Here is an 11,390-nt window from a genome sequence, read left to right on the forward strand (position 1 = left end):
TTTGGGAATTGGGTATAGGAGTGGTAAACATAATGGAACGGAAGAAGTTAATTTATAGTGAAATATCTGATAAAGAAATCAAGGCAGATTTGTGCATTTAATTAGAGAGATCCTAATTTTCTTAACTACTGAAGAATCAAATCTCATATAGATTTCGAAGATTATCTTTAAATCCCTGAAATTCCGGAAATCAGCTTTGCCTACGTCAGAGGATAAGACAAATCTTTAGTATCTCATTTCAGTCCTTTGTGATAGCTTAACTCGTACTCTTTCCGAAATTGAATTGTTTTATCTATATTACTCAATGGTGATAAAACTCTAATTTTCAGCTCGTATGCGTTATGAAAATATACTTATTGTCAGCCATGACCATCTCAATCAAATTTCAGGACGAAATTTCTTTAACGGGTAGGTACTGTGACGACCCGGAAATTTCCAACCAAATTTAAACTCAATCTTTATATGATTTCGACACGATAAGCAAAGTCTGTAATGTTGAGTCTCAAAAATTTTGAACTGTTTCATATATTCAATTACCCTTCAACTGTTCCCGACGATTCACGAACAATTATTTGTAAATAAATATGTATATATATAGGCATATAAATAATAATTAGAGATATTAAATAAAGTATCATATGATTTGATGATTTAAATAAATAATGAAATTGTTAGTTAATATATATTTATGTAAATATAATGTAATTCAAAAATAGATGGTTTTGAATTCATTTAGGAAACAATAATAACACTTGTTTATCATTCAAATGGTCATTTAACCAAATTTATGTGATTTTAAAATAAACGGTGATTCGAAAATGAGTTATATAAATTAAGACTTATTAAAAATGTATTTATGAGCTAATTGTTAAATTTAAACACTTTTCATATTTTACATGGAATTGAGTGCGGACAGTGATGTAATTTTTATCTAATAGTTAATAACCAAATTTTATACCATAATAAATAAAATAAATAAATTTAATTATTGTAAAAATTTAAGAATTTTTCGAAGACTTTTAATCATCACTAAATTATCAACGGGTACGAAATAATATCCTAATAAAACTGTCGGTAGGATGTGGACAAGATGAAGACTGCTAAATGGATTCTGTTACATGTTTAATCAACCACTTGATTGATTATAATTATTATAATACTATTGTTAATCACGGAGTAAAATATGCATGCTTGATTTCTGTTTAAATTCTATTCCATTCCCCACCACCACATCCACATATTTGATATGTTTTAGATTCTAATTTAATATCATTTAATATTATATATACATATACCCACATGTAGTTAGGGATCATAATCATTTTTCCTTTCTATTTCTTCTTCTCCATCATATCATCACCATACTAGCTTCACCGCATTTCACCGGGAACTATCCTCAACTATCACCCACCACCACAACCATCAATGATCACCAGCATCATATTTGTTTCCATGAACACCCCTTTTCTTCTTAAGTAGCACACCAACCATGTTGATACTAAGGTACGCATCTGATTTATATTTTGTTCTCGAACGCCACAACTGATAGTGCTCCAAATGAACATATATTTAGGCACAATATCCTTCCAATATGTAAAGCTTTTAGTTGCAATTGTTCTATTTTTATGTAATATTCGTTTACATAAATAAGTGCGAAGACAAAAGAAGAAAACGACGATTTGAAGACGCAAATGACCAAAAAGCTCAAATGTACAAGATATAATTCAAGTGATTCAATTTATTGATGAGAAACGTCCAAAAATGATAAGAGTACAAGCCGCAAAATGCAAAGTACAAGATATTAAATAGTACGCAAGGACGCTCGAAAATCTGGAACCGGGACATGAACCAACTTTCAACGCGCGACGCAACGGAGCTAAAATTACAAGTCAACTATGCACATAAATATAATATAATATATAAATAATTCTTAAAATTATATATATATATATATATATATATATATATATATATATATATATATATATATATATATATATATATATATATATATATTATATTATATAATAAAACGTCGACAAAACAAGAAAACAAAAGTAGGTGGCCTGATCCAGCTGGCCATGCGATCGCATGGCCAGGAAGACCATTATTCATGCGATCGCATGAAGCCAGATTCCTGGCCAAGTCCTATAAATTCAGCATTTTTCGACGAGTAACACACCTTTTTCTTTTCCTTCATATGTAACGTAAATATATATATATATATATATATATATATATATATATTTATAATATAATTTTAATTTTAAGTTAATAATAATAAAGTTATTTTAAGAATGTTTTACGGGTTTTAAAGTCGTAATTCTGTCCGTGTAACGCTACGCGATTAATCACCACTGTAAGCTATGTTCTTCCTTTTTAAATTAATGTCTCGTAACTAAGTTATTATTATGCTTATTTGAGCCAAAGTAATTATGATGTTAGACTAAATATTAAGACGAAGTTATTAGATTTTATACCATAATTAAAGTTTGGACAAAAGACTGACACTTGTGGACATTGAACTATTGACTATTAATAGATAGGGGGTATTGTCTAATCGAATGACAACTCATTGGAACCTGTCGAACCTATCTTTAAATTAGTTAATCTAATAATTATTAAAATGATTATGTATGTTCTATTTAGTGATGTTTATACGACATCTTTTACGATCATTTTATTAATTATTCGGATTGGGTAATTGATTATTCATTCTGATCAAGTGGGTAAATTAATATTCATATCTCATTAAAACAGGGGTGGATTACATACAAAGATAATTGGTGTAATTGTTAACAAAGTATTAAAACCTTGAATTACGCGCAGTCGATAACCTGGTGTAATTATTAACAAAGTATTAAAACCTTGTTACAGTTCGAATCCCAAATTAGTTGGAATATTTGACTTCGGGAATAAGGTTAATTTGACGAGCATTTTATAATTATAACCGATGGACTATCATGGACAAAAATCAGATAGGTATCAAATAAACCAAGACAAAGGACAATTAACCCATGGTAATAAATTAAAATTAACACGTCAAACATCATGATTACAGAAGTTTAAATAAGCATAATTTCTTTATTTCATATTTCATCGCACTTTTATTTACTGTCATTTTATTTATTGCACTTTTAATTATCTTACTTTTTAATCATCGCAATTTTATTTATCGCACTTTAATTATTGTCATTTACTTTACGCTTTAAATTAAGTTATATTTATTTTTAATATTTTACATTAGGTTTTAACTGCGACTAAAGTTTTAAAATCGACAAACCGGTCATTAAACGGTAAAAACCCCCTTTTATAATAATAATACTACTTATATATATATATATATATATATATATATATATATATATATATATATATATATATATATATATATATATATATATATAGTTTTAAAAATATAGCGTTAAACTTGGCTAGCTCCATGTGGAATGAACCGGACTTACTAAAAACTACACTACTGTACAATTAGGTACACTGCCTATAAGTGTTGTAGCAAGGTTTAGGTATAACTACTCTATAAATAAATAATTAACTTGTGTAAAATTGTATCATATTTAATAGTATTTCGTAGTAAAAATATAACTATTTCGTATACACCTCTACGCACATCAAGTATTTTTGGCGCCGCTGCCGGGGAACGCCGAAGCGAGACGCTACTAAAAAAAAGATTTTTATTAAGCTTTAATTCATTTTTATAAAAATACGTTTTATATAATTTAATCAAAAATATAAAAGAAAAAGAAAAATATATATCTATATTTTTAAGTTTAGTTAAATTTAAAAAGTTTATATTTCTTTTTATTGTGAAAAGTTATAAAAACTAATAAGTAAATTTTTCTTATTTATAAGTTTTATATAAATATTTTACAAAAATTAAAAAAAAAGTAAAACGTAAAAAATTTAAAACTGAAACGGGCCGATCACTGTTGCAGCCCAAAACCTTCGGCCTGGTATTCGAGTCCATGCGGTCACATGGTCAGACCAAAGAAACCTCATGCCGTCACATGAGATGAAAAGACAGCTCTGAATACCTTAGCCGTACGGATTAGGGTTTGGTTTTATTAATAATTATTATTAATTAATTATTAATTAGGGTTTTACTTATTTAATTAATTTTTAATTCTAGTTTTAATATTTAATTTGTAATATTTAGTTTAAATTAGTGTTATTAATTATAAATTGATACTTTTATAAAATAAATAATATAAAAATAATATTTTTATAAAATTGTATTTTTATAACTTTAAACTTATTTTATATTTTGTATTTTTTTATTAGTTAAAGCGTAATTGTATATTTTTCGTTCGTAAATTTGTTTTTTCCGTAGTATTTTATATTTCTAGATTTTTAGGCTTTGCCGTAAAATCCCTTAAGTGCTTTTTCTTTAGATTAAGATTTAGGTGCTTTAGAATTTTGCGACGCCATTTTAAGATTTTAGTACTTTTTAAGTTATTGCCGTTTTAGATATATAATTGCTTTTAAGCTTTAATACCTTTAGACGTAAGTTTTAATTTTTAGTTTTTAGACTTTTTAAGTTTCGACGCTGCATTTTCTTATTTTTCGACGCTTATTTTTCGACCTTTTATTTTTCGACGTTTTTCGACGCACTCTTTTTCTTTCTTATTTCTCGACGCTCTAGTTTTTAGGACATAGAATTTTCTATTTCTTCTCTAAAATTTCTTTAAATTTCAAAACAAAAAATTATTTTAAGCGGTTAAATTGATAGACATCCAAATTTTCTGTTTCGTAGTAATAGTTGGATTTGTTAGTGGCGAGTTGTGGGCTTCCGATTTAAAGGGTCATGACTACCTGCTGCATCTATTGGCTATTCGAAACATGGGCAAAATCAGAAAAGTCTATTAATTTGATAACTTATATAATTTTTATATTTATAACTAATAGGATATTCAGTGAATGCACCGAGCAAAACGTTCACCACCTTTCATACGTTCACCACCTGTAACTCGATCAAGATATCTAGCCAATATTGTCGCCGTTTATTTTTCTTTAGAATCGTCATCTATTCGACCAAGTACTCCAATTCAAATTTCCGATAATCCATTTTTTGAACCCGATTTCACTATCGAGAACCCGGAGGATATTCAAGGACAATTCCAAGATCCAGAACCACTAATCATTCCTCCTGAACCACAAACCGTTAAATCAGAATCCTCTAGTGATTCGTATTCAACAATTTCAATTATGGAAGTAACTGAACCTCTAAGTATGGAAGACCGAATGAGAGCCACACGCACGGGCCAAGGTCACGCCATTATTAAGCCAGATGTTAATGCGCCATATTATGAAATCAAAGGATAAATCCTACACATGGTAACTAATCAATGCCAATATAGTGGTACGCCAAAAGAAGATCCAAACGAACATCTTCGAACCTTTAATAGGATCTGTACTCTATTCAAGATAAGAGAAGTTGAGGATGAACAGATATATCTCATGTTATTTCCTTGGACTTTAAAGGGAGAAGCCAAAGATTGGTTAGAATCGTTACCTGAAGGGGCGATTGATACATGGGATGTTTTAGTTGAAAATTTTCTTAAACAATTCTTTCCGGCATCTAAAGCCGTGAGACTTCAAGGAGAAATTGTTACGTTTCTCGCAAAAGCCAAATGAAACATTATATGAGGCGTGGACAAGATTTGGAAAGTTGTTGAGAGGATGTCCGCAACATGGTTTAGACACTTATCAAATAGTACAAATATTCTACCAAGGTGTCGACGTTGCTACACGAAAAGACATCGACATAACAGCTGGTGGTTCCATTATGAAGAAAACCGCAACTGAAGCTTACAAAATTATTGATAACACTGCCTCCCACTCACATGAGTGGCACCAAGAAAAAGATATCTTTCATTCATCTAAAGTGGCTAGAGCCGATTCTAGCCATGACTTTGATTCCATTTCCGTAAAAATAGATGCTTTTGAGAGACGAATGGAAAAAATGAATAAAGATATTCGCGCAATATGAATCATTTGTGAGCAATGCGGTGGACCACACTTAACGAAAGATTGTCACATCGAGCAAACCATGGAACAACGTGAGAATGTTTCCTACATGAATCAAAGGCTGAGAAATAATTATCAAAATAATTAACAACCTCCAAGGCCAAACTTCAATCGAAATCAAAACATTCTTTACAATCCAAATGGGCCAAACAATAACTCGTACAACCAACAAGGTCTGAATAACCAACCAACTCAAAACAACACTTTCAATCAACAAAGACATAGCTTGTATAAACCATCACAACAAACCGAAGAGAAAAAGCCAAATATGGAAGAAATGATGGCAAAGCTAATGGAATCTCAAACACAATTTATAACATCTCAAACCCAAATAAATGAGAGGTTTGATCAGTCACTAAGAACTCAACAAACTTCCATTTTGAATCTAGAAAAACACGTAGGTACTCTTGCTAGCATGATGAGTGAGAGGGAACAAGGAAAGCTACCGAGTAATACTGAAGTAAATCCTCAGAATGAGAATGTTAATATGGTTTCAACGAATTCTGAAAAACCAGCACAAGAAGATGGGAAGGTTTTAGATGTGATTAACAATGAAGAAGTTACAACACCACCACCACCACCCGAGTATGTAAAGCCAGTGGTAGCACCATACAGACCACCCATCCCGTTTCCAAGAAAAGGAGTTGAGTATGAGCAAGTAATAGGTAATACAGTTTGTGATACCTATGGAAAGAAGAAGAAGAATAAGAAAGTGCAAGAAACAAAAACCGTAAAAATAAATCTGGTGAAGACAGTTCCACCAAAACCTCCACCAAGGTTGAGTGATCCGGGTGAATTTATTGTTCCTTGTCTACTTAGTGATTGTGTAATGTATGATGCACTAGCAGATTTAGGTGCGAGTGTGAGTGTTATGCCTCTTTCATTATATAAGAGATTAGGAGTAGGTGAGTTAAGTCCAACAGAGATGAGTGTCCGACTCTTTGATCAAACCATTAGGCACCCAGTTGGAATTGCTGACAACCTACCCATTCAAGTGGGAAATTTAACCTTTCTAGTCGAATTTATTATCATTGACATATAAGAGGACCCAAACATTCCTCTAATTTTAGGTCGACCATTCTTAGCGTCCACCGGGATGTTATTTGATGTAAGAGAGGGTAGAATGACACTTAGTGATGATGAAAAATCGATCACCTTTGTGAGTCGAAAGTTTAGATCTCCACCAACCAAAAATGTTGAACCAACAAAAATGATTGGTAAAAACCATATTGTTTTACCAACTCCAACGGTAGTGCTTAACAATAATAAAAAATCTAAGTGTGGGGAAAATGAAGTAACACCTAATGATGACTTGATAACAAAGAACCCCGTTATTGATACAAAATTAAATGATTCCGTTATTAACAGTTCAATGAAGAAACTTACTAAACGGATTCGCGATGCTAGAACCATGGGGAACTTTAAGTTATGTAACCGGTTAGTATCCAATCTATCGCCTAAAGAAAAGGCAAAACTAGTTAAATTTGTAGATATTACACAATAATCTGACCAATGACTTAAAGCAAAAGTCACAGATATGCAAGTTGATTATGGTCCAAGAGAAATTGACAATGAAGTTAATCACAATTTCGACACCACAGTGATAAGGCTAAAAAGGAACATATATTTCATAGCATTATCCCTCAAGAAAGACAAGATTTTAGTTGCAATTGTTCTATTTTCAAGTAATATTCGTTTATATTAAATAAGTGCGAAGACAAAAGGCAGATTCGACGAATTGAAGACACAAAGGTCCGAAAAGCTAAAAAGTACAAGATACAATTAAAGTGGTTCAATTTATTGATGAGAAACGTCTAAAAATGACAAGAGTACAAGACGCAAAACACAAAGTACACGATATAAAATAGTACGAAAGAGCGTTCGAAAATCCGGAACCGAGGCATGAACCAACTTTCAACGCTCGACGCAACGGAGCTGAAAGTACAAGTCAACTATGCACAAGAATATAATATAATATTTAAATAATTCATAATAAGAATAATATTAAATAATAAAAAGTTGTTAATTGAGCATAGTTCAGGGGTCATAAGTGAAAATTTCAATTTATCATTTGCCTATAAAAGGCCATCTAAATCGATGATTTAGATACACCTTTTTCCAATCTTCTTTCTTTCTTATGTAATTTATATTTATATTTATAATATTAAGTTTAATTTAAGATTAATAATAATTGGGTTATTGTAAGAAATGTTTTACGGGTTTTAAAGTAGGAACTCTGTCCGTGTAACGCTACGCGATTAATCACCACTGTAAGCTATGTTCTTCCTTTTTAAATTAATGTCTAGTAGCTAAGTCATTATTATGCTTATTTAAATTGAAGTAATCGTGATGTTAGGCTAAATATTAAGATGGGGTAATTGGATTTTTTTACCATAATTAGGGTATGGACAAAAGACCGACACCTGTGGACTTTGGACCATGGACAATTAATAGATGGGGGTATTGTCTAAAATTGAGCGACAACTCATGGGAGCCTGTCGAACTTATCCTCAAATTAATTAATCTAAATAATAATAAAATGGTTATGGATGTCCTATTTAGTGACGTTTATACGACATCCTTTACAATCATTTAATTAATTATTTGGGTTGGGTAATTTATTATTCACTACGGCCAAGTGGATAAATTAATATTCATGGACCAATAAAACAGGGGTGGATTACATTTAAGGACACTTGGTGTAATTGTTAACAAAGAATTAAAACCTTGGATTACACGCAGTCGTTAACCTGGTGTAATCATTAAACAAAGTATTAAGACCTTGTTACAGTTCGGATCCCTAATTAGTTGGATTATTTGACTTCGGGAATAAGGATAATTTGCCGAGCATTTTATAATTATGACCGGTGAACTATTTTGGACAAAAACCACATAGGTTTCAAATAATCCAGGACAAAGGACAATTAACCCATTGGACAATTAATTAAAATCAAAAAGTCAAACATCATGGTTACGGAAGTTTAAATAAGCATAATTGTTTTATTGTATTTTTCATCGCACTTTTATTTTCTGTCATTTTATTTTCTGTCATTTTATTTATCGCAATTTATTTTACGCACTTTAATTTTTGTCATTTATTTTTACGCTTAAAATCGACAAACCGGTCATTAAACGGTAAAACCCCCATTTTATAATAATACTACTACTTATTTATATATATATTTTTACAAATAAACTTAATAATATAGCGTTAACTTCACCAGCTTCCTGTGGAACGAACCGGACTTACTAAAAACTACACTACTCTACGATTAGGTACACTGCCTATAAGTGTTGTAGCAAGGTTTAGGTATATCCACTCGATAAATAAATAAATAAAACTTGTGTAATATTTCGTCGCATTTTGTAGTAAAAATTAATACTATTTCGTACACCCCGCTGCACACATCAAGTTTTTGGCGCCGCTGCCGGGGAGCGCTAAAACGCTATATTTTTAATTATAATAATATTGAAATAAAATATAATAATATAATAATATTGAAATAAAATATAATAATATAATAATATTTTAGAATCAAAATTTGATACGTAAAGTTTTAAAAAGTCGTATTTATTAAATACTTCAGGGGTATATTATGTAACTTGTAATTAATAATTTCTATCATGTCGCTTTCATGTGAATAGTAAATTAATTAATTTCTTTTCATTTACTATTCATGAATAGTAAATGAATTAAAAAAAAAAGTTTTGAAAAAAAATAATAATTATAAAAAAATTATTAATTTGTAAAAAAAAATCGTTTTTTTTTAAAAAAAAAAAAGTTGTAAAAAAAAACGTTTTTTTTTAAGAAAAAAAATTCGTTTTTTTAAAAAAAAAAAAATTTGTAAAAAAAAAATTCGTTTTTAAAAAAAAAAAAAAATTTAAATGCAGTCATTACCATTGAGAATTACAAACTCATGGAATTCGATGATATCTAAACTCGAGCTTGAACGAGAAAATATTTTGATCAAATTAAAACCGATTTGTTTTCTGAAAACCTGTTTTCAATGCATTCATTACCATTGAACGTAAAATCCTAGGAATTCACCTGGAATTCATTAGGTCACCTGAACCAAATCGGGTGTCAACCGTAAGAACGGTGGTTGCATAGCATGGTCGAAGACAAGACCTTGTGCCAGACCGAAAAATTATAAGGTGATCTTTACTATTGCTCCTACAAAGGATAGTAATTGCATCAGACACGTTTTAGACCATGAACATCTGCATGTCATTAGATATTGCCTTAACAGTTGCTTGTTCAACGCTTTCCTTTACAACCGGACGGTATTTTACCGAAAGGTAATATACGGAGCAAGTATACTGGACGTGTGCTTTCCTAATACAAGGTTAGCAAGTGGGTGACACAAAACCGCAAGTTTTGAGCTAAAATTTTAAAATCTGAAACCCACAAAACCCACAAAATTTTGAAAACACCGGTGAAGGGTTATTCCGGAAAACTTATCTAGGGTAAAATCAAGATTGAATTTTCAAAAGATCAAATGTTTTCATAAAGATCCAATTTCCTTAAAGGATCTAAATTTTCATAGTCATGTGGGACTGTAAACCACATCGTTACTATCATTGTTTATACCGCCGTATCAAAATCACTGATGTATAAAGTGTGAGAAAAAAAAGTGATTCGAGTGAAGTGTGATTTTATTTTAAGTTCTGTATTGCTTGAGGACAAGCAACGCTCAAGTGTGGGAATATTTGATAGTGCTCCAAATGAACATATATTTAGGCACAATATCCTTCCAATATGTAAAGCTTTTAGTTGCAATTGTTCTATTTTTATGTAATATTCTTTTAAATAAATAAGTGCGAAGACAAAAGAAGAAAACGGCGATTTGAAGACGCAAATGACCAAAAAGCTCAAATGTACAAGATATAATTCAAGTGATTCAATTTATTGATGAGAAACGTCCAAAAATGATAAGAGTACAAGCCGCAAAATGCAAAGTACAAGATATTAAATAGTACGCAAGGACGCTCGAAAATCCGGAACCGGGACATGAACCAACTTTCAACGCGCGACGCAACGGAGCTAAAATTACAAGTCAACTATGCACATAAATATAATATAATATATAAATAATTCTTAAAATTATATATATATATATATATATTATATTATATAATAAAACGTCGACAAAACAAGAAAACAAAAGTAGGTGGCCTGATCCAGCTGGCCATGCGATCGCATGGCCAGGAAGACCATTTTTCATGCGATCGCATGAAACCAGATTCCTGGCCAGGTCCTATAAATTCAGCATTTTTCGACGAGTAACACACCTTTTTCTTTTCCTTCATATGTAACGTAAATATATATATATTTATAATATAAT

General features: G+C 30.7%; 1 non-coding gene across 1 annotated transcript; it reads right to left on the reverse strand.

Moving 5' to 3' along the window:
- Positions 1–5,607: 5,607 nt before the first annotated feature.
- LOC139887287 (small nucleolar RNA R71) lies at positions 5,608–5,715 on the reverse strand. Its single transcript, XR_011773125.1, has one exon. It is a non-coding gene; the product is annotated as a small nucleolar RNA R71 (small nucleolar RNA).
- Positions 5,716–11,390: the final 5,675 nt, after the last annotated feature.

This window comes from Rutidosis leptorrhynchoides, chromosome 1, assembly GCF_046630445.1.
Source record: "Rutidosis leptorrhynchoides isolate AG116_Rl617_1_P2 chromosome 1, CSIRO_AGI_Rlap_v1, whole genome shotgun sequence".
In the NCBI taxonomy this organism is placed as follows: domain Eukaryota; kingdom Viridiplantae; phylum Streptophyta; class Magnoliopsida; order Asterales; family Asteraceae; genus Rutidosis; species Rutidosis leptorrhynchoides.